The 23,536-nt window shown below is 49.4% G+C and overlaps 1 protein-coding gene across 1 annotated transcript in view; it reads left to right on the top strand.

Moving 5' to 3' along the window:
* The first annotated feature begins 617 nt into the window (after positions 1-617).
* The window catches only part of PLXNA4 (plexin A4), a 584,028-nt gene continuing 561,109 nt past the window's right edge, over positions 618-23,536 (top strand). The window contains exon 1 of the mRNA XM_060279222.1: positions 618-1,749. The gene's annotated coding sequence lies outside the window, so the exon portion shown is untranslated. The remainder of the gene's footprint in view (positions 1,750-23,536) is intronic.

Raw genomic sequence — 23,536 nt, 5'->3', positions numbered from 1 at the left:
AATTCATAAGAGAATGCTGCTGGATCGGACTGCGGACCCATCCCTTTCGGAATTCTGTTTCCAAGGAGGGGCAAGCCAATGTTTCCAAAGAACCCACACGTGGGGAAGGGAAGACCTGCACTTTCTTTGCCTCAGCCGCTGCCATTCAGATTTACACTGCGCCTGAACCTAGGGATTCCAAAGAACTGTCATGATGACTCAATGGAAAACCCACCGACTACTTTTTGTGCGAGAGACTGTAACAGAACAAGAACCACTCCGCGGAACGAACCCTCTTCGGAAGGGGGCGGCCTCTCCATCCATTTCAAGCAGAGTTTGGGTGCCCCCTTCCCTGCCGTGGTGCCAGGGCTTCTTCAGCTGTGACCCCTGCGTCGCAGAGGGTCGGGCTGGATGACCTTTGGGGGACCTGCCCCACTCGACGATCCAGCCACCAGCAGCAGCAGCATGTGCGTCGCCAGCCTTTGCTGCCTGGAAGAGCTTCTCCCTCTCCCCAAGCCCCCCCCCCCTCACCCCCACCCACCCCAGCACCCTCCGCCTCCCGGCCGTAGCTGGCAACGAGCTCGCACAATTAGCCCAATCAGCTTGGAGATCCTAGATGTCAGTAGTGAGTAGGAAGCGAGCGCGCGAGGACGCAGCGCCAGCGCCAGAGCCTCAGTGGCGAAGAGGCGGCAGCGGCCGCGGCAGAAGCAGCGAGACCCGCCGCAGCGCCCGGCGCCTCCTCGCCAACAGACAGCGGCTGCAGCAGCCTCCTGCAGCTCCGGCAAACTTTCCGCCCAGCTGGCCGGCGGAGAGGCGCGCAAGCCAAGCACCCGCCACCAGCAGCACCCATTGGACCTTTCCTGCAGCCTCTGCCGCCGCTCGCCCGCCTGGACCGGCACCTTCCCCCCTGTAGCCTCTTCCTGACCCCCAGCACCACCCAAAAAACACCCCCCAGGGCGGTTGCAGAAAAGCCATGAGCCCGGAGGGGGGCGGCGGCGAAGCGGCAGCAGCAGCAGCAGCAGCCAACCCGAGACTCCGCCGGGAGCTCCCTTTGCAAGGGAAGCCGCAGCCGCAGCCTCCGCGCGCCCTTTGATGCGCTTTGCCAACGGGGCGAGTGGCCGGTTCGTTGCTAAGGAGGGATTTTTCCCTTGAAAGAGAAACCTCTATTTATTTTTGCCACCGTGGGGTTGTTTTTTGCCCCTTCTTGTGCAAAGGAAAACCTGCAGCCCGCCGGGTCTCGTGCATGCAGGGTGGAGCTCTGAGCGCCGGGCTGCAACCGAGGATCGGCCGCCTTCCGGGCGAGGAGGGAGGCAGGCGAGCCGAGCGGAGCGGGAGCTTTCCGGAGGAGGCAGCGGCGGAGGCGGCGGTGGCGGTGGCAGAGGCAGTCGCCGCAGTGGGCGCTCCTCTCTCGGGCGGGCACGGAGGAGGAGGCGGAGAAGCCGAGCCAGGCGCTGCGGAGATGCCAGAGTGAGACGGGCACCCGGGGGCGCCGCGGGATCCAGCCCCGTGCCCGGCTGGGAGCGAGCCGCCGGGTCGGGCGGGCAGGTGGGGAGGGGGGCACGGAAGAAGAAGGAAAAGAAGAAGAAGAAGCTGGTCCCTCCACCTTTTTTTTTTGCTTTAAAATACACACATATATTTGGAGGAGGGTGTTTGTTGCAAACCCAGTTGCCGATTCCTCTCCACCTGCTGGCTGATTCCTGGAGGCGGTGTGTTGCAAATACCTTGGACAGGGAGCGGGAGAGGAAAAGCGCCCGCTGGACCAGTGCAGAGGTAAAGGCATACAGTATTTATTTTTTTATTTTAAAAAATCTGCTTTTTTAAGGCTCCTTTTTTTGGGCAAATAAATGCATGGATGCAATGCATGCAAGGGATGGAAATAAAGGCAGGCAGGCACACACTCACAATGTTTGTGAGATATATATATATTACACACACATACATACACACACACACCGAGACACCATCTGCAGTGTCAATGCGGCGCCTGTGCTGAGCAAACGTGTGTGGGGAGGAGAGAAGCAAGGAGGACGGCGGGGAGGTGGCGGCGGGGGGGGGGGAAAGCATCAGCAGCCTTTCCAGGTACGGAACTCCCCATCTCCCATCCCGCTCCCCGCCCCCGAAATTGCCTCCCTTCCTTCGCGCCAGGGGGTTTGGGTCGGCCAGAGTCCACGCACCTGCCCTGATGGGGTGGAAGAACGATCCTGTCTGTGGAGTGGGGCGGGGGCGAAGAGAAGGGGAAGTCTTTTTCGCCTTCCTTACACACCCTGCCCTCGCCTCCTGCGCCTGGATAGGGGCGGCAGAGGTGCTGAACCGAACTTAAAAGGAAAGGAAGGAGGGGAGAGTCGACTGTGTGGAGGAACCCTCCTGGACGGCTCTCCAAAGGAAGACCGGGGCTCGCGGGTTAAAAACGCGTGAAAAACCAGCGTGGGTTATCCCCAGAGCTCAGCGAGTTTGGCTTAAGAATGAATGAACTATACGAGGGTTGCCTTTATATGGGAGGGAGATGGAGAGAGAGAGAGAGAGGAAAAAAAATGCTCTTGGGTATCAGCAGCGCTCGCGCGTTAAGACGTGACACCGACACTGAGGTTGGCGTCTGGCTTGCGAGGACTTTGTGCCAGTCAGTGTGTGAGACAACTATTGAACGAGCCCCCTTCCGCCGCCACCACCAACCACCCAAGCCCACCCCCGATCTTCTAAGCAGGCAAGTTTCACTGAGGATGGCAGGCAGGTGTTCAAGGAAAGCAGAGCCGAGGCTGTTGTGGGCACCTTGCGAAATGTGCGTGCGTTTGCTCCAGTCCAAATTGCTAGGTTTTTCCCCCTTCTTCTCCCACCTTTCAGTGGACACCGTCCATAGCTTTCTCGTTATGGGCCTTGGATCATTTAGAGGTGCGAAGAGCTCTCTCCAGCCTCCCTAAACCCCTTCCCAACTTCCGACACCCATCTCTCCTCAGCTGCCTTGGCAGACCCCGTCGTAGAAGCCGGTTCCTTTTCGCTGGCATTGCTCAGGCCCCGTAAGAGACGACCGGACTTTGCAAATGCTACATCTTCTTTCTCCTTTCCGCCCTATGCCATCTTTTCTATTTCAGGGAATGAACTTTTCTAGGGGGGAGAGAGAGGAGGAAGGAAAGGCACTTGTCTCTCCACCAATCTCCCACCCTCACCTTTTTACAGCAGGTGTAGTATGGGTTTGGTTTGCCCAGAGATATTGTTTTCCTGGGTTTCCGACCCCCTCAAAAGCTGATATCAGTGGGGGGGAGCGTGGACGAGGCTCCACGTGTGCCAGCGGTTCGATCCTGGCGTCTCTTTTGCACCATCCCTGGCAAATGTCGTGCCCCGGGAATGAGCAGAACTGCCTTCGGACAGGTGCGGGCACCGCTGGCCCGGGAATAGCCACAGGAAGGCTGGCAGGCTGGTGTTCTCAGACAGCGCCGAGCCTTTCCATCTCTTGTTCTGGAATTAAAGCAGCGGGTGGATGCCACAGTTTAAAATCTGAAGGCTTGACAGGCTCTGGGTGTAGGTGGTGGCCGTGGCTGCACACACTCATGTGTTCCCCGTGCGAAGTGACTCTCAGCAGAGCTCAGGCGTTTGATGTTTGTAGGTTTTCGTCTGTCCAGCTCCCGGCATTAGAAACGGGTCAGCCTCTGAGGTCCTGCAGGGTTCTTTTTCGGTTCGGGCTGCAACGACACACATGGGAGACGATCAGCTTTTAGGGGGTGGGGTTTGGAAGAGGGAAAGGGGCTAGCTGTTGGCCAATGCCCATTTACAATCTCCTCCTCAAATCATTCATGCCGTACTTATGGTGCTCTCTCAGTCATTGTCCTAGCAACCCTATGATGCAGGACGCTGATGTGCCCATTTTACAGATGGAGAGGTGAGATACAGAGAAAACAGTAGGAGGAGGTGGCAATATGGGTAGCCCGTTTTTTGAGGGTTTTTTTTTTAAAGCAATCCGTGTTGGGAGTAGGGGGACCAGAATGTCACAGTGCAATGCAGGCTGCATGTTGGAATTGTCAAGGATGGTCTGCGTAATGGAAGAAGTTTGATTCCCGCCTGCTCTTCCTTTGACTCTCTTCCTGCGAAGTCCAAATTGATCTGGCATCCCATTGTATTACAGTTGATTCTCTGCTTGTTCATAAGGTGTGAGCAGTGCATACGGCCCCCTTTTTTGCAGGGAAACATTAATAATAATAATAATAATAATAATAATAATAATAATAATAATAATATGAAAAAGCCAGGTCCCCGCCCCAAGGAGGCTGCAGTATAAATTTTGAAAGTGAGGGAGACGGCAAAGGGAAAGTTGGAAAGGGAGATGAGGTTGGCCAGATTTGGTGACACTTATTTAAGCTTTGTTTCAGTTGCAAAGGAGGATTAAAGGGTTAAGCCACAGATGGAGAGGCTGACTTTTGAGGAGAGGTTTGGAGGCAGAAAGAGAGGCTGGTGTTTCTTTGGTGTCTTGTGAATCTCTCCAGGGGGGTTTCTTTACGGAATAATAATAAAAAATGTGTTGAATGATTTGCTGAAGGCCTCTCAGTGAGTTTATGACTTAGTACATGAAGACAAGTTGAGCTATAATGCTGTATCGCGCCGGACCATTTTCTGCCTCTCTATCCATCTCCATCCTGTATCTCCATCTTTCATCTGACTAATAATTCATCATCAGGAAGAGAAGACAGTATGTTTACAGCTTGCATGTTTCTCTATTGTCATATTTTCTCAATATATCCTGAAAATCAAGGACTTCATTTGAGAGAGGGCTCATTCAATGCCAAAGCACAGTTTAGGAACAGGTGATTTATAGCTAGCTGAAGGCAGGTGCCACCGAGCATATGATGAGTGCTTTTCTCCTTGCCGGCGAATGGCCATAATCAGCCCGGGCACATGTTGGAATGACAGGGTTGGGGGCAGAGGTGCCAGCTTGAATAAAATATTGAGAGGGGCAGAGAAGCCCCACCCTACTTAATTGATCACATGACGGGGCTCATCCATACCATTTGAATAGCAATGTCCGTCAACTTTTTTGGGGGGATGACCCTCTCAAATATTTTATTGGTGGGGGTAAAGGGACCTTGACCCCTAGGAGTTGGCTTCTATGGTTGGGGGAGAGGTTCAGGGTCAAAGCATGGTTTCCTGGCTACTCTATAGGAATTATTACTGTTGGGAAAACGTGAAGATGATAAATGGTGCCATATCCTACAAGATATGCTTTAAATCCCCTCTCGTTGCTTTAAATGGTTTTTTAAAAAATGTATTTAACTTTCTCATTGAAGTCAATGAGACTTAACTTTGATTGCATAGTGCTCTAGTTAATTACATGCTATAAACATTTATGTACTTTTTTCCAGTGTGCATTTATGTTCTCACTCTAAAGACAAAATGATAAGCGCCACCCCCCCCCAAGAAAAAAAAAAAGTCACAGACATAATTTACTTTGGAGATACTTTGGTGTGTTATGGTAATATCTAAGCAAAACCTGTTTGCATTGACCGAGGGTCCCTGTTCCACTGACATCAATCCACCCTGAATGCTGTGTAATGTGCTCCCGAACTTCTCTGGATTTAGTCAGGGCTAGGTAGCCCTCTGGCGCTGTGGTTAAACCACTGAGCCTAGGGCTTGCTGATCAGAAGGTCGGCGGTTCGAATCCCTGTGACGGGGTGAGCTCCCGTTGCTTGGTCCCAGCTCCTGCCAACCTAGCAGTTCGAAAGCATGTCAAAATGCAAGTAGAGAAATAGGTACCGCTACAGCAGGAAGCTAAACGGCGTTTCCATGTGCTGCTCTGGTTTGCCAGAAGCGGCTTTGTCATGCTGGCCACATGACCTGGAAGCTATACGCCGGCTCCCTCGGCCAATAATGCGAGATGAGCGCGCAACCCCAGAGTCGGTCATGACTGGACCTAATGGTCAGGGGTCCCTTTACCTTTACCTAGGTAGCCCTCTGCTGGGTTTCCGAGCACAGATCCCCCAAGATGCCACCTGGACTTGAGTTGAGAATCCAGGCAGGTCTAACTCTCCCCATCAAGTGCTGAAAAGCAGCAGCACTTGGTAGACTTTCCCTGCTTGTTCTATTCTTGGGGGTGCTGGACCTCTATCTGTCTGCAGCTGGCAAGCTTAGCATCCTTCCCTGGCTTGCGATTCTGCGTGGAGTTAATCTCTTTGAATCCCATCCAAAACAATGGGCTTTTGGTCATATGCAATTTCCATGGCTTGAAGGTAAAGGAGGTCCTTATTTCACAACTAATCCAGAATGCGGCAGCTAGACTGGGGACTGGGAGCGGCCGCCGAGACCATATAACACCGGTCTTGAAAGACCTACATTGACTCCCAGTACGTTTCCGAGCACAATTGAAAGTGTTGGTGCTGACCTTCAAAGCCCTAAACGGACTCGGTCCAGTATACCTGAAGGAGCGTCTCCACCCCCATCATTCTGCCCGGACACTGAGGTCCAGCACCGAGGGCCTTCTGGCGGTTCCCTCGTTGCGAGAAGCCAAGTTGCAGGGAACCAGGCAGAGGGCCTTCTCGGTAGTGGTACCCGCCCTGTGGGACGCCCTCCCATCAGATGTCAAAGAGAAAAACAACTACCAGAAAAACAACTACCAGACATCTGAAGGCAGCCCTGTTTAGAGAAGCTTTTGATGTTTAAAATATTATTGTATGTTAATATTCTGTTGGAAGCCACCCAGAGTGGCTAGGAAAACCCAGCCAGATGGGCGGGGAATAAATAAATTATTATTATTAAGAGTCAGGAGGTGACAACGGCCTGCCATCCCCTTGGCTGTGATCCTGTGCACAGTTGGGGTCCTTGAACCCTGTAGAAAGCAATGGGATTTTAAGCAGTTTGACCATGTGCATGATTATAGCCTTTGCAAATCTATTTAGACTCTTATCCATTGCATGTGCATGAAAAAGGCAATCTTCATTTTGCCCCAGGGGATAGACAATGAGGTCTAGTATGGTGTTCTTCATCTGTGGGTCCCTGGATGCTGTTGGACTACAACACTCATCATCCCCAGCCAGCTTAGCTAGCAGCCAGGGATGATGGGAGTTGTAGTACAACAACTTCTGGGGATCCAACTGGGCTCGTGTTTGCCGTCTTGGACTTAGATGAGGAAGATCTGGTTTCAAATCCCCGCAGAGCCATAAATCAATGCCTCTCAACCTAACCTTCAGACTTGGCCCCGTCAGACCGGACGGAGTGACAGAACCCAGAACGAGGAGAGACAACCTTGTTCCTCAATGGCTCAGGTCACCAGAAGTCAAGGAGCAGGTTCAGCCTCTGTCCCCAACAGAGTCCATTGAAACCATTTCAGGGTTTCTTCCCCCTGTATAAGCACATTACATCTGGAAGGAAATTTGAAGTGCCACACTTATAGGGACTCTATAGGGATGGCAAAGCCAGCTGTGAGTTTCTGACACTGGCATTCCTTGCATTACCGGCAGGAATCTGATGGGGTGGGTGTGAGCTTGCACAACCGCTTTTTGTGAAGTGAGCAGTGGGGGTGCTGTATCCCACCTTTGTTGCTTTGGCAGTCTTTAGGCCTTCCCACTATACCCCCTGCCCCCCCAGCTGCCATACTGGTGTTTGTTGTACTAGAAGTGTGTCCAGTGGCCCCTGAAGCTTGACGTGTCATGGGGGCCCCTTTGCAACCAGCAATGATGTCATCTTCTTCAATGGGGTTGTTCCACAACAGATCGCCACACTTTTAGAACGACTGTGCTACTGACTGCCAAACTTTGGGATTGCTGAAATATATACAACGAAACAATTAATCAATTTGAGTTGTGCCACTCAAATTGGGTCTACTAGACCCCAACATTTTAAATGTGCTTCTGGGGCCCCTCCAGGATTAGGGGCCCTGCATATGAGTTTCATAGAAAATCCGCCCTGGGTGTGTATTTTTGTACATCCATCTATCCATTCATTTATCCCAGTTCCCAGGATGCAACTATGCAAGGAGCAAGCTTGATTCGGGGCTGGACCCCCCTGAGAGCAAGGGGCAACTTTGCACCCACTCCAATAATGCCGCCCACCAAATTGCGCCCTACTTTCCTCATATAAGCGAATGGCTGGCATTTGGAAGTATCAGGCAAAAACCAAGGTGCCGTGTTTAAGACTCTCTTGCTGATTGTGAGCAAGCCTGCTTCCTACCCCTAATGCGGCGGAGCCCTCGCCAATGACGTTTCTGCAAGATTGTACCCAGGTGTGCGATGTGCCTGCAAAGAGCCTCTGAACAACGGGCCCCTAGAGATGCAGTGCACCCAGCCAAGAGCCCATACAATGCAGGATAGTGGCAGCCATTCCAGTCGGTAGAGCCTGAGAGTCAGAATCCCTTGATTGTGGGTTCGAGCCCCACATGGGGCAAAAGATTCCTGCATTGCAGGGGGTTGGACTTGATGACCCCCGTGGTTCCTTCCAACTCTACAATTCTGTGATTTTGTTAGTTTATGGTGGCTATACCAGAAGAGCACCCCTCTTCCCCTCCACCTCCCACTTCAAGCTTATCCTTTTTCTTTGCATTCCAGCCGTGTTGGAATCCCGGGTTGTGTCGATGTGTGTCTGGAGCTACAACTGAAACCTGGCTGTTAACGTCTCCCACCCCCCTTCTTTCCCCTCTAGGCATATGCCCCTAAATTATGTAGACACGGGAAAGTGATCTAAACGCGGAGAGGCACATGCTTTTGATGGAAATGTAATGCTCCACAGCAACAGCAGATGAGTTCCTTCCAGATAAACAAATGGAAAGCTTGCTAAGCCTTGTAGCAGTGTTAGCTGCTATTTAGCTACATCTGAAGGCGATGTATGTTCGCGGTGTGGGAGCATGTGGAGTGCATCATGGAACCTTTGCATAGGGACGCAGGAAGCTGGCTTATACCGAGTCAGACCATTGGCCCGTCTTGCTCAAGACTGTCCACCCTGACTGGCAGCAGCTCTCCGCGGCGTCAGGCAGGAGCCGCTGCCGGCCCAACCTGGAGATGCGAGGGATTGAACATGGGAGCTTCTGCATGCAAGCTGGGCGCTCTAGCACTGAGCTATGGCCTTTCCCTTCTTCCAGCCAACCCCCTGGCACAGATTCGCTAGCAAAGATCTTCCAAAAAACAGGGGGAAGTGGCTGGAAGGAAAGGGTTGTAGCAGAGGGGAGAAGGGGTGCAGTTCCACCACTGAAAAATGCTTCCTTTCCTTAGCATTTTGTATTTTTTTAAAAACCCACAGTAATTTAGTTGTGATTCCTGCATTGCAGGGAGGGGGGGCTAGATGACTCTTCTGGTCCCTTCCAACTCTACAATTCCACAATTCTGTAATTCTCAGGTCTTAAGTCCTCGCTTCACTTCCATATATCTCTAGTTGTATATACTGGTGTACTCCAAAAAAGGAGATCTATTCTTTCTCCTCTTCTGTTGTTGTTGTTTAGTCGTTTAGTCGTGTCCAACTCTTCGTGACCCCATGGACCATAGCACGCCAGGCACTCCTGTCTTGCACTGCCTCCCGCAGTTTGGTCAAACTCATGTTCGTAGCTTCGAGAACACTGTCCAACCATCTCATCCTCTGTCGTCCCCTTCTCCTAGTGCCCTCCATCTTTCCCAACATCAGGGTCTTTTCCTTGGATTCTTCTCTTCTCATGAGGTGGCCAAAGTATTGGAGCCTCAGCTTCACGATCTGTCCTTCCAGGGAGCACTCAGGGCTGATTTCCTTAAGAATGGATAGGTTTGATCTTCTTGCAGTCCATGGGACTCTCAAGAGTCTCCTCCAGCACCATCGATCCATGAAGGAGTTCCCCTCTTCTATAAGCTTTTAAAAAATAATTTAAAAGATGCATTTGATGCCCTACTTCGAACAGACTGAATAGTTTTTATCTATACATTATGTTTATATTCTGCCATTCCTTCAAGGAACTCAACGGGGTGCACTCTGTTCTTTACCTCCCCATTTTATCCTCAGAACAACCCTGCGAGGTAGGTTAGGGCCAAGAGACTTTGCTGGGTCCAGGTCACCCGGGGAGCTCCATGACTGAGCAGCAGTTTGCAGCTTCACCACTTTGGGGTGTGTGAACCAGAGCTCTGCGTGTTTGTGTCAATTTGGAAAGTGTGCAGAGGAGGGTGACCAAGATGTTCCAGGGTCTGGAAAGCCAGCCTTATGAGGAATGGTTGAAGGAGCTGGGAAAGCTTAGCCTGGAAAAGAGGAGACTGAGAGGAGATATGAGAGCCATCTTCCAATATCTAAAGGGTTGTCACATGAAAGATGGAGCAAGCTCTGGAGGGTAGAACCCAAACCAATGACTTCAAGTTACAAGAAAGGAGATTCTGTTGGGACACCGGGAAGAGCTTTCTGACAGTAAGAGCTGTTTGACAGTGGAACAGACTTCCCTCCTTGGAAGTTTTTAAGCAGAGGTTGGATGGCCATCTGTCATGGATGCTTCATCTGAGACTCCTGCATCGCTGGGGGTTGGACTAGATGATCCCTTCCAACTATGAGTCTTTGATTCTATGCTTCCGTGGTTACATCTCAGCCTGCATTAGCCGAAATCTCCCGCTGCCTCCACTCATTCGCATATGCGGTCCATGGCGCATGACTTCTGTAACGTCTCGGTGGCAGGATAAACACGCTGCATTTTTTTGTCCCCCACCTCTCCTGCTAAGTTGAGGATCTTGAGGAAGAGAATGACATATTTTACAGGTAGCTGAGCAGGGGAGAAACCCCAGTCGTTGAAATCCTTTGAAATCTGTGTGGCAAGGGAACAGCTGTCACTGTTCTCTTTGCCTGTCATGCTAAAGGAGGAGAGGAAAAAGATTGTTTGCAGGAGAATCAACCGTCTCCAAAGGAAGGATTTATTTCACTTGGGCCCTGGCTTTCGGCAAATATTTTTGAAAGCATAAAAGCAAGCTTCCGGGCTTCCTTTATCTGCTGTCCTTATTTCACGTGAAAGGCTGTAATCGAAAGACCAGTGGAGAAATGGACTGGCTTGCCTGTTCTTCTGGTATAATTACAGTGTGTGCGCCTCTTCATATGAGATTACTTCCTTCTCTTTCCTCAACCCCCCCCCCCATGAGCTACAGACTTAAGGTTTCAGGGATCAGAGCATTACTTGGGTAATTTTAATTGTCTAGAGGGTTTTTCATCTATTCCCCACCCCCCAATCTAAAAAGCTCTTGTAAGAAGCACGGTTAATAAGGAGCTGAGCTTCAAACAGCGCAACAGATGTGCTATGTGCGAATTGGTTTTTATTTTTGTTTTATAAGCGCAGATTAAATGCATAAATATATAATTCCATGATTTAACTCCCCCAGCCAGCTTGGGAGATGGGTGCCTTTTAAAACAAGGGGAAAGGAATCTGATTAAAGGAAGACTAGCTTTCTTCCTTGGCTTTCATAGTCACCTGAAATTTGGATGTTTTGGCTGAAACTATAGTGTGTTTGTGTGTTGGGAGCCAGCCTTCTTAGGGTGGGTGCACTGTAAGAATTTTCGTTTCAAGACAGTATCTGCTTTTGTAGGCATGTAAATAGCCACCTAGCAGTTCGAAAGCACATCAAAGTGCAAGTAGATAAATAGGGACCACTCCGGCGGGAAGGTAAACAGCGTTTCCGTGCGCTGCTCTGGTTTGCCAGAAGCAGCTTTGTCATGCTGGCCACATGACCCGGAAGCTGTCTGCAGACAAATGCTGGCTCCCTTGGCCTATAGAGCAAGATGAGCGCCGCAACCCCAGAGTCGGACATGACTGGACCTGATGGTCAGGGGCCCCTTTACCTTTTAAATAGCCACTAGCCTGATCACCTTTGGTGAGTTGGTATCATCCTGAAGGTGACCAGGCTATGAAGCTTTGCAATTCTTACCCCTAATGCATTAGGCAACAAATGACTAACATGTATATAAACAGACTGTATCTGGGTTCGTACATTGCATTAAGAAGCCATAGTTTGAAACAAACCATGGTTTTATGTGAAAATGATGGTGCACACTGCTCAAGAGTTCCTGTGGCATCCCTCCCCTGTTCTTCCTCCTGCAATGCTGTGGGCAAAGCAGGACAGGATCTGTCTTGTTGTGTCATCCAAACTGGTATCTGTGGCTTGTGTCTCTCCAAAGAAACCAACCCCAAGTGCTAACTGAGTTTATTCTTGGCTTATCACTCATGGTTTGTTAAACTGCAAACTTGGATATATTGGTGTGAAAAGCCAGACTCTGGCTTGCTTCATCTATGGCATGTAGGAATGGGAGAGGAGTGCCACGGAAACTTTAGGACTGTACAAGCCAATGTGCTGCTTGTTCATATCAAACCATGGTTTACTGTGACATTAGGAACTGGGCAAATGAAAGTGCTTGTGCAGCAGTTACTTGTCTAGATTTACTTGCAGCCAAGTCATCAAAGGTGTTCATTTATCTATAGTTGAGGCTATACTTTGGATGCTTATTGGATGTCGGAGCTGGCTTTAAGGCCTGCAGGGGACAAGAGAATCAGCGCTGGTGCCAGCGAGACAACTTCAGTGGGCCACTCCTTCCTCGCTGCCACTGTTGCCAGCTGCGCTTGTTCCTCCTCACCACCATTGCTGCCACCTGCTCACCTGGCCATCAGTGAATAAACAGGTGAGCGCGATGGCTCCTCCTCCTCACTGTAGCTGCTGCGCGCTCGCTCAACTCTTCTGGAGAGGAGACAAGTAGCCATTGAGATACGCAGAGCAACGTGACCAAGGGCTCTCGACTGCGGGCGCTCTGCTGGTGCCTGTGCCTCAACTGTGGCCTGACCATAATAACAACAATAATTTTATTATTTATATGCTGCCCATCTGACTGGGTTGCCCCACCCTTCATCTATACCTTCCAACATTTCTCCGAGGAAAATAGGGACGTCCCATTCCATAATTATAATTTTACTATTTATAACCCACACATCTTCCTGGGCAGCTTCCAACATATATAAAAGCCATAATAAAAACATTTTTAAAACTTCCCTGTACTGTACAAGATTGCCTTCAGATGGCTCGGATAACTCCATACCCTCCAACATTTCTCCAGTGAAAATAGGGACATCCTAAGGAAAAGCATCCTAAGGATGCAGGTGGCGCTGTGGGTTAAACCACTGAGCCTAGGGCTTGCTGATCAGAAGGTCAGTGGTTTGAATCCCCACAACAGAGTGAGTTCCCGTTGCTTGGTCCCAGCTCCTGCCAACCTAGCAGTTCGAAAGCACGTCAAAGTGCAAGTAGATAAATAGGTACCGCTACAGCGGGAAGGTAAATGGCGTTTCCATGTGCTGCTCTGGTTCGGCAGAAGCGGCTTTGTCATGCTGGCCACATGACCTGGAAGCTGTACGCCGGCTCCCTCGGCCAATAACGCGAGATGAGCGCCGCAACCGCAGTCGGTCACGACTGGACCTAATGGTCAGGGGTCCCTTACCTTTAAGGAAAAGTGGGACATTCTGGGATCAAATCAGAAACTGGGATGGCTTCTCTAAATCAGGGATGTGTCGAGAAAATGGGGACACTTGGAGGGTCTGTTCACCTGTAGATCTCAGGGAAGTTCACAGTATAAAATACAAGATAGAAACACAACATAGATAATAAAAACAAGAACAGGAACAGTATTTGACTGCTTATGTTACATCCCACAGTATTGTGCACTTTTAACTGGAGGTGCCAAGGATTGAACCTATCACCTACTATGTTGAAATTGCATGCTCTGCCATCATAGCTGTCAATTTCCGGATTGGAAAATAAGGGATCAGCAGTGGCGCGGCACGGGAAGTCGCTTCTGCGCATGCGCAGAAGCGACTTCCGGTGCCGGCTCTGCCCGATTTCCGGTGCCCAGACATGGGCAGAGCGGCACCGGAAATTGATTCTGCGCATGTCCAGACATGCGTAGAAGTGACTTCCATGCCGGGCTGCCCGTGTGCACATGTCTGGGCACCAGAAATGGCTTCTGCGCATGCCCGGGCAGAGGCGATTTCCGGCAGCACTCGGTAAGCCAAGTGAGCGAGCAGCCAGCCGGGAGCTGGGACATTTACGCAGCTGAGGAGCCTCCCTGGCCGGCAGGAGCTGCTTTCTTATAAATCCGGGGGATTTACGGGATATTTTGCAGTTCGGGATAACAGCGGGAAACAGATTTAAATACGAAAAACAGGAGAGTTGACAGCTATGTCTACCATGGTCCATCCATTGCTTTCTTCTGCAGAGTGACTGAGCTGCCTCCAGTGCCAGTTCTACTCAGAGCAGACCCATTGTGTCTGTACCCAGTATGGTGCAGCTTAATTGTTGTTAATATGAGTGGGGAGCAGAATCTCATTGGACAGCCCTGTGCCCGGCTGTCTCATGTCATCCAAGCTCCCACTCTGGGTGCTCTCATCTGTGGATGTTAGGCTGGTGGATGTTGGAGACGGGACTTTTTCAGTGGTGGCCACCTGTAATAAAACAAAAACAATAACCCCTCCTCCCACAAGCACATTTAAAAGGCCATAGAATGTTAATCAGCCAAAGGCCTGGTTATAGAGAAACTTTTTGCCTGGCGCCTAAAGGTATGTAATGAGGGCGCCAGGTGAGCCGCCCTGGGGAGAGCATTCCACAAACAGGGAGCCACTGCAGAGAAGGCCTGCTTTTGCGTTTTCTGCCCTCTGGGCCTCTTGTGGAAGAGAGCACACAAAGAAGGGCCTCCAACGTTGATCTCAGTATCTGGGTCAGTTCATATGGGGAGAGGCGGTCCTTGTGGCAGTAGTTCTCCGGGGTTTCAGATGGCAGAGATTCTCAGCCGGGCCCAGAGATGCAGAGGATTGAACCTGAGACCTTTTGCATGCAAAAGCAGATTCCCTACCACCGAGGCGCCGCCTCAAAGGTTTGCAAGGTTATTTTCACAGTTCTGTTGATAAACATAGCTACGTTTGAAAAAACCCAGCAATGATCAGCAAGTAGATGTGCCTGGAATCTCTCATTTCTGGCTTCTTTGGTTACTATTTTAGGATAATAACCCTAGGAGAACTACTTCTGAATCTTGACTGTATAGACAAGTGCTAATTAAAATTAATGTGTTGCCTCATTAATTTTTGTGTGTATGTTGATAGAGTTGGTTAGATGATGAGTGAGGGTCACAGGAACTGTCTCTCAACCTCGCCTGGTGCTTCATTAATTGCTGGTGATAACTAGCTGCAATTTCCTCATGTCCTTGCAGTGGTACCCAGCTGACCCTGGGGTGATATATGATCAGACACACAGAAGCTTTATATCCTTCACCTTCCCTATCCGGATTTTATCCCAATGAACTCTATCCTATCGTCTTGTGAGATGAGGTAGATGATAAGATACATGCTGTTTTACAGGGGCTTTTTGGTGGTGGCACCAAACTTGTGGGATGCTTCCTCTTTGCAGAGCCACTGAGCTCCTCCTCTTTCAGTTTTCAGGCATCTGTTGGGGTGGGGTGGGGGGAGAAAGCCCTTTTTATTTCAAGAGGTGTCATGAGAACATAATAATAGCCTGCTGGTTCAGGCCAATGGCCCATCTGGTCCAGCATCCTGTTCTCACAGTGAACAACCAGGCGCCTTGAGCAGGATTCGAACATAATAGCCCTATCCCCTCCTGTGGTTTCCATCAACTGGTATGTAGAAGCATTGCTGCATGCAAGAGTATAGCCACTGTGGGATACACAGTCGTACCTGGCAATTCAAACAGAATCCGTTCTGGAAGTCCGTTCGACTTTCAAAACGTTTGGAAACCAAAGCACGGCTTCTGATTGGCTGCAGGAAACTTGCTAGAGAGAACTAGGGGGCATGGGGTTGGACTGGATGGCCCTTGTGGTCTCTTCCAACTCTACGATTCTATGATTCTATGAACTCAATGAGAGGCACTCCCATTGCTTAGTCTGAGCTCCAAGCTCAGACTACATTTTAAGCTAGACTTAAGTACATCTTTGTAACGGAATTACCATTTTAAGGCTGCCTGAACAAAGCTGCTGTTATCTTCAACAAGTATTCTCAGTGGGTAAATGTTATTTCTACCTTTTACAAGACTGCTTATGTGATTAATGTTTGAGGGGGGAAGAAAGGGGGGAAACCAGGTATATCCAGTCTGCCTTAAAGCATCCTGGATTACTTAAACTAAAAGGCTAAAACTAGCCTATCTAAGCTTCCCTTTAAGATACAATAGAATGCATTCTGCTCAACTCACAAATGTGGGGAAGGAAGAATAATATCTAATGAATATATCTTCTTCTAGCATCTAATCACACCCTAATCTAATAGCGTAAGTAGCCACTGATAGCTTTTATCTCCATGTAAATAAGAATTTCCTTTTTCCTGTCTCCCCCTGGCCCGCCCAACCTGGGGATGCTAATGCCCACCTCTTCCTTCTTGATGTCTCTTCACCTGTTGGCACTCATGACTTGAGTTTGTTAAACAGAGCGACAGTTGCCATAATGCAGAGGTGCCCAAAGTTTTTCAAAGAGGGCCAGATTTGATGAAGTGAACATGCGTGAGGGCCGACCAAAGTTGTTGAGCTTTTTTTTTTTTTTGCAATTTTACTCCAAGGTTGATGAGCCCCAGGGAATAAACTGCCACAGGGGCCAGATTAGGCCCCCGAAACGGACTATGGACATGCCTGCCATAATGTGTTCATGCTTAGCATAAGAGTCCCACCCTGAGATGACGCAGCTGAATCACAGCTCTGCACAAACCTCCATCATTTAGCCTCCACTACTTCGGCAGCGACCCCTCAGTCGATACAGCACAAGACTCTTAATCTCAGGGTCGTGGGTTCGAACCCCATTTCGGGCAAAAAGATTCCTGCATTGCAGGGGGCTGGACGAGTTGATCCTTGGGGGTCCCTTCCAATTCTAAAATTCAAAGATGCTGTGATTCTGCGTAATTGCCACCGACTGCAGCGGAGGCCACAAAAGCCCTCTCAGCAGCGGCGGAAGGAGAGATGCATTATCTTATCAGGAGCAGCAAGTGATTAGAGCACTGGCAGGTATCTCCCTGAACCAGCTTTGGTGATGCCTGAACATGCCCCGAGGTTCTCTCTCTGGTCCTCGCCTAAGTAATTAGCTGGAGACAGCTGCTGGCCACAGTTGGATCTGAACTCGCGACCTAGGGGGGGATAAATTCTCCGCAGCTAGCCCGAGTCCGGCCCGGCTGGTTTGCAATTTCCCTTCCAGCCGCCCTCACCGGTGGCTTGCATGTCCTCGTCCTCCCCCCGCTTTGCGATGAATTAACGAGAGGCAGCTGGTGGTAGGAGCCTAGCTTGTGCTTCCAGACAGGGAGGCTGTGGGGACCTAATGTAGATCATCTGGAATCTGTTTGCATTCAGCACATTTACATGATCTATCCTTGCATACTCCCTACCCAACCTCCACACCCCTACACAAAAATCACACACGCCATGTAAAAGAACTGGGGGATATAAATCTTGGCGCTAGAAAGATGAGTACTGTGCCGTTAAACAGCACGCCTTTCATGCAAATATTTGCCAAATGAATTGGCTTGTCATGCTACTCAAGAGCGAAAAATATTCTTTTGGGAAGAGAGGTGTGGAGAAGGGAAAAAGATGGAAAAAGAGAGCCGGTGAGGTATAGTGGTTAAAGTGTCAGACTACAGTAGGACCTGGGAGACCAGGGTTCAAAGTCCCCACTAGGCTATGAAGCTTGCTGGGTGAACTTGGGGCCAGTCACTGCCTCTCAGCCTAACCTACCTCACAGGGTTGTTGTGTATGGGGGGGTTAAATGAGGAGGCCAAGAACCATGTACGCCACCTAGAGCTCCTTGGAGGAATGTGTGGCATTTAAATGAAATAAATAAATAAATAAACTATAGATTTTTATTTTATTTCCCTGCCCCCTGGCAAAATTTGTTCCCTTTTTAGTATTCACAAGATGGTTAGCACTAACCATGGTTACCTGGAAAACAGATTTTGACCTTGCTGGCACATAACTCTAAGCAAAACCATGACTCGTGCTTTATCTCTTCCAGGCAAACCTTGGTTATAGCTTGTGGTTTGTTCTGGAGAGAGCGGCATCATAAGGGGGTGATATGATAGCCATGTTCAAATATATAAAAGGATGTCATATAGAGGAGGGAGAAAGGTTGTTTTCTGCTGCTCCAGAGAAGCGGACACGGAGCAATGGATTCAAACTACAAGAAAGAAGATTCCACCTAAACATTAGGAAGAACTTCCTGACAGTAAGAGCTGTTCGACAGTGGAATTTGCTACCAAGGAGTGTGGTGGAGTCTCCTTCATTTGAGGTCTTTAAGCGGAGGTTTGACAGGCATATGTCAATAATGCTTTCTTGGCGTTTCCTGCTTGGCAGGGGGTTGGACTGGATGGCCCTTGCGGTCTCTTCCAACTCTATGATTCTATGACAGGGTTGAATGACACATGGAGACAAACCATGGTTTAGCTGAGCACACAGCCATATGTCTGGAGCGGAGTAAAGCAGCTATGGCCTCCTCTCCAGGAGCCCATCCATGCTAAGGCATAGTTTGTCTCAGCTTTTCATGTCAACTGGACCTTTGAAACCAGGTTTTGGAGCTGGTTCATAAGCCCTGGCTAAAGGCAACCAGAGCTAACATGAGCCACAGTGAATATGCAGTGCTAATGGAAGGGTGATGGTGATGGACATTTGTTCAAGGAGGAAGGAAGAGAGAATGAACCATCTCACAAGATACTTCCAAACTCAGATCAGGAAATGTCTGCAGCTGGCCCTTCCAGTGAGCTAAGAACCAATACTGTAAGAACAATCTCTGACACATTCCTTCCTGAAACCTGGAAGAGCCAAGGTCAGTTAGTGTAGACCAGGGTTTCACCCACTTGGGTCTCCAGCTGTTTTTGGACCACAACTCTCATCATTCCTAGCTAGCATGACCAGCGGTTAGGGATGATGGGAACTGCAGTCCAAAAACAGTTGGGAACCCAAGTTTGGGAGACCCTGGTTCTCCTTTGGCTTGAACCCGTGTCCATAGCTGCCAAGTCCGGATCGTAAAGATCCGGGATCGGCAGCACGCGCATGACCGGAAGTTGCGTGACGCGACTTCCGGTGGCGCTTCGCCCTTCTATGGGCACCAGAAAATGGCGGCGCCAGCGCATGACCGGAAACACGTAAAAGCGACTCCCGGCGCTGGCGCCGCCATTTTCTGATGCCCATAGAAGGGCGAAGCGCCACCGGAAGTCGCGTCACGCAACTTCCGGTCATGCGCGGAAGCGACTTCCGGCGCCGCCGCCGCCATTTTCTGGTGCCCATAGAAGGGCAAAGCGGCACCAGAAAAATGGCCGCCGGGAAGAAGCGAATTTAAGGGACAATGCCGGGATTTTCTGCCAAACGGGAGACCGCCGGGAAACGGTGAGAAAAAAAGGGTTTTCCCGGCGGATACGGGATACTTGGCAGCTATGCCCGTGTCTCTTGAGTGACCACTGACTGTGGCTCAGCTCTGACATTTGGTTTCTTTAACTATGACTTGTGTGCACATCATACATTTAAAGCACATTCCCTCCTACCCCAAAAGAATCCAGGGAACTGTAGTTTGTTGAGGGCGCTGGATATCATAGCTCTGTAAGGGGTAAACTACAGTTCCCAAGATTCATTGGAGGGGGAGAATGTGCTTTAAATGTGCTCTCAAGGTATGATGTCTAAACAGTTTAAGGTGCTGATTTAGTACCAGCTCTGCCTCTTCAAAAAAGACAATTGCACTCAGATGCAATATAAATAATATTCTTGTATTCTTTCTTATTGGTTGTATGTTTGTTCTTTTTCTTTGTTCTTTCCTCTTTTTCTTTATTGTCTATTCTTAATTGTATCTTTGAAGTTATTTGTTTCGTGTTTTTGGTTACTGTATTTAGCAATAAAAGTAATTTTTAAAATTGAAAAAAATATATTCTTGTAATGTTGAACTGGGAGGAAAAAACCAAAGAGTTCATATGGAATATTATGGTTTGTTCGTATGTCCCACCCATAATGTGCAGGGAATTTATGGGAAGCAGGTTCGCAAAGGCGAAAGTTAGTCCAAACCAACTCGTAACAGTTCTGCCATTGGCTTCAGAAATGAATGCTTAAGAGAGCAGACGGGTCCTCTGGAGGCTGTAAAGCAAGTAGCTTTCAAAAGAGTGCATTTATCAGGGTTAATTTGGTTTGCAGAAATGCAATAGTTAATACTGTACCATTTGTCATGCCCAGTATAAATTTATTGGGCAGGTCACTAAAGGGATAAAAAGACCATTAGGCATTAGCAACCTGCGTTTCAGCTTTGTACTAAATAATTGAAACCATGTGGCTGGATCCCCAGAATCACACGGTGGTCCCAATAAAGCCCCTTGTTGACATACTCATTTTGCCCCACTAATTGAAATGAATGCTGGATTGCCCATAATTTTCTGGGTAATAGAACAGGCCTACCAGAAAGACTACCTGTGCCTGGGATAGGGATGGAGAACAGGTGGCCCCCCAGAGATTGCCACAGCCAGCATAACCGTCATGGATTGGCTGGATTCAGAGAAGTGGTGGGAGGCACTAGCTGGGGAACCCCCAAGGGAACCCCCAGGAGAAGAAGGCTCAGAGCCAGGGGATTGGTGGTGGGATGATGATGCGTGGTCAGAAGGAGAAGAGGGAGCAGACAGGGAGCAGGAGTTGTTGGAAGCTGAAGAGGCAACAGGACTCTGTGAGCAGGAAGAGGTTGTGGCAGAGAGCAGTCCAGAACCACAGGCAGAAGCAGAGGCTGGAGAGGAAGGGGGCCAAGAGGGAAGAACAAAGACAGACAAGGCAAAGAAGTCTCAGATTGCTTTGGAAGGACCTGGGAGAGGAGGAGCCTTAGAGAGCGGACGGAAGGCAGGGACCTTCAGTGTCCTTGCAGCATTGGGGTAGGACCTACTGGGAAGAGTTGCTGGGCTCACTAGGCCGGAGCTGTTTTGTTTCTTTGAATAAAGAGTTAACTTCATTGACACCTTGTGAGCTATTGCTGACCTGCTCCCGACTCCCAATGGGGAGGATGGGATTCATTGTCCAGCAACATTTGGAGAGCCACTGGTTCCCCATCACTGCTGAGGTCCGAAGATCTCCAACAGAAGCCTTTCTTCATGGGCCACTGAAATGTGGCAAGTGGCTACAGGGTGAAAGGCCTACTTGGTGTTTGCACCCCAACTTTGGAAAGCTCTATCCAGGGAGGCTGCAATGGTGTTTACCTTGGTGTCATTTGAGCATCAGGCAAAGGCTTTCCTCACCACCCAAAACCACACGAGGGTGCTGTTAGAATCACGGAATCATAGAATCGTAGAGTTGGAAGGAACCCCAAGGGTCATCTAGTCCAACCCCTGCAAAGCAGGAATTTCAGCTAAAGAATCCACGGCATCCAATCTTTGTTTAAAAACTTCCCATGAAGGACAGTCCACCACCTTCTGAGGGAGTCGGTTCCACTACCAAACAGCTCTTACCACCAGAAAGTTATTCCTGGTGTTTAGCTGCAATCTCTTTTCTTGTCATTGGAATTTATTGGTTCAGGACAGTCCCAGGGACCAGCAAACTTTTTCAGCAGGGGGCCGGTCCACTGTCCCTCAGACCTTGTAGGCGGCTGGACTATATATATATATATATATATATATATATATATATATATATATATATATATATAGGGGGGGGGTGAACGAATTTCTATGCCCCACAAATAACCCAGAGATGCATTTTAAATAAAAGGACACATTCTACTCATGTAAAAACATGCTGGTTCTCAGACCTTCCGCGGGCCGGATTTAGAAGGCGATTGGGCCGGATCCGGCCCCTGGGCCTTAGTTTGCCTACCCATGGTTCAGGTCCTGCCTTCTGGAGCAGCAGGGAAAAAACCAAACTTGCTCCAATGCTCCATCTTCTAAGTCACAGCCCTTCGGGTATTGGAAGATGTTACTGGCTTTCTTACCTAACCACAATAACAAGTGCTGAAAGGCACACAAATGTAACAATGTATTGATAATGAGAAGAAGTCTTCAGTAAAGTAGACCCAATATCATTACAACTGCAATCAGCAAGGTTTACAAAGAACCCTACAGCTCAAAAATAATAATCAGAAGGCTCTAAGCAGCTGACAACAGCCGACCCCTTCTTAAATCCTCTGTATATTGCTCTTATACTTCTCTCCCTTTGGGAACAATGAAAGGGGTTGGTTTTCACCAGCTTCCCAGCTAGCATAAATCTCTTCTCCTCCCTGATCCTGGCCTTCACTGCCGGATGAAGAACTCGAACTCCCAGCTCAGTCTCTTCTTAAGACTTTAATGCTTAAATCAGTGTGATACATAAGCAAGGCACACTTACAAGGTACGGAACATGGCGAAGGGGATTAGATACAAAGCTAGGCGCAAGCGAAGATGTTGATCCAATGAGCAACACACCCAGTGGAGCAGCTGGAGGAGGAGGAGGAGGAGGAGGAGGAGGAGAGGACAGAGGGTGAAGAAAGAGCTGTGAGTGGAAGGGGCCCCTCTTCCCACCCTTTGGACCCCCTGGGAAACTCATCAAAGTTGCTGTACCTGGAACTGGATGTGGAGAGTGCAGCTGAATGGAACACAGCTGTGGGGAGCCTAAGGAAGAGCCATCCGCCTTGAGCCAGCCCATAAAAGCAAGTCTAGAGTGAGAGACTAGGGTGATGTACACCTTTTCCAGGATCTCTTCTCATTGTGAGACTTTTGTGGGTGAGCTGAGAACCCAGAGGCTGAGAGGGAGAGTGTGTCAGAAGGAAAACCAACTGATCCTATATAATAAAGTCCAAGTGTCTCTGCGTCCAAGTTGTCCCGTGTGTCCCTGGGTTACTGCGCATGGGCCCCAGGGACACAGGGATTGGACAGCAGAGACTGGACGCACACACACACACGCTCTCCCCCCCACCTACTGTTTCCCTGCGGCTGCCAACCGCCGCTCCTGGCTGGACTGAGCGTTGGCGGGGGGGGGGGGGGAGCGCGCACGTGTGTGCGTCCAGCAAGGACAGGTCCCGGGGTTCGGAGAAGCGCTGCGTAAGCGCTTTTCTGAACCCCGGGATGCCTCCTTCCTGTCCGCGGCTTGGGGAGAGGAACGCAGGAGGAGAAAGCAGCGCTTTCTTCTCCTCCGTTCCTGTCCCCCTGCCGCCGACAACAAGGACAGGTCCCAGGGTTCGGAGAAGCGCTGCGCAAGCACTTCTCCGAACCCCAGGATGTTCTAGCACCCGTTATTGAACGGGCTGAAATACACTAGTATTTATATATATTAGTGATTTTGTATTAATGTAACATTTTTATCTGTCACTGTAGTTTTTTTTTTAAAAAAACATTTTTCTTGTACATTGCTTAGATATATACAGTGGTACCTCGGTTCTTGAACGTAATCTGTTCCAGAAGATCGTTTGACTTCCGAAACGTTCGAAAACCGAGGCGCAAAGGGCTGGCGCTGCAAGTTCAATTGGAAAAGTTGAAAAACACCCAGCGGAAGCCGTTCGACTTTGGAGGCATGTTCAAAAGCGGAAGCAAATACGTCCGGGTTTTCAGTGTTCGAAAACCAAAGCATTCTGCTTCCGAGATGCTCGAAAACCGAGGTACCACTGTATTTAATACATTAAGCAGTATAGAAATGAAATAATCAAATAAAATGACTTTGCCCTC

The sequence above is a fragment of the Zootoca vivipara genome, chromosome 10, assembly GCF_963506605.1.
Source record: "Zootoca vivipara chromosome 10, rZooViv1.1, whole genome shotgun sequence".
NCBI lineage: Eukaryota > Metazoa > Chordata > Lepidosauria > Squamata > Lacertidae > Zootoca > Zootoca vivipara.
Note: the sequence above shows the minus strand (reverse complement) of the source record. Positions and strands in the feature narration are given on the sequence as shown.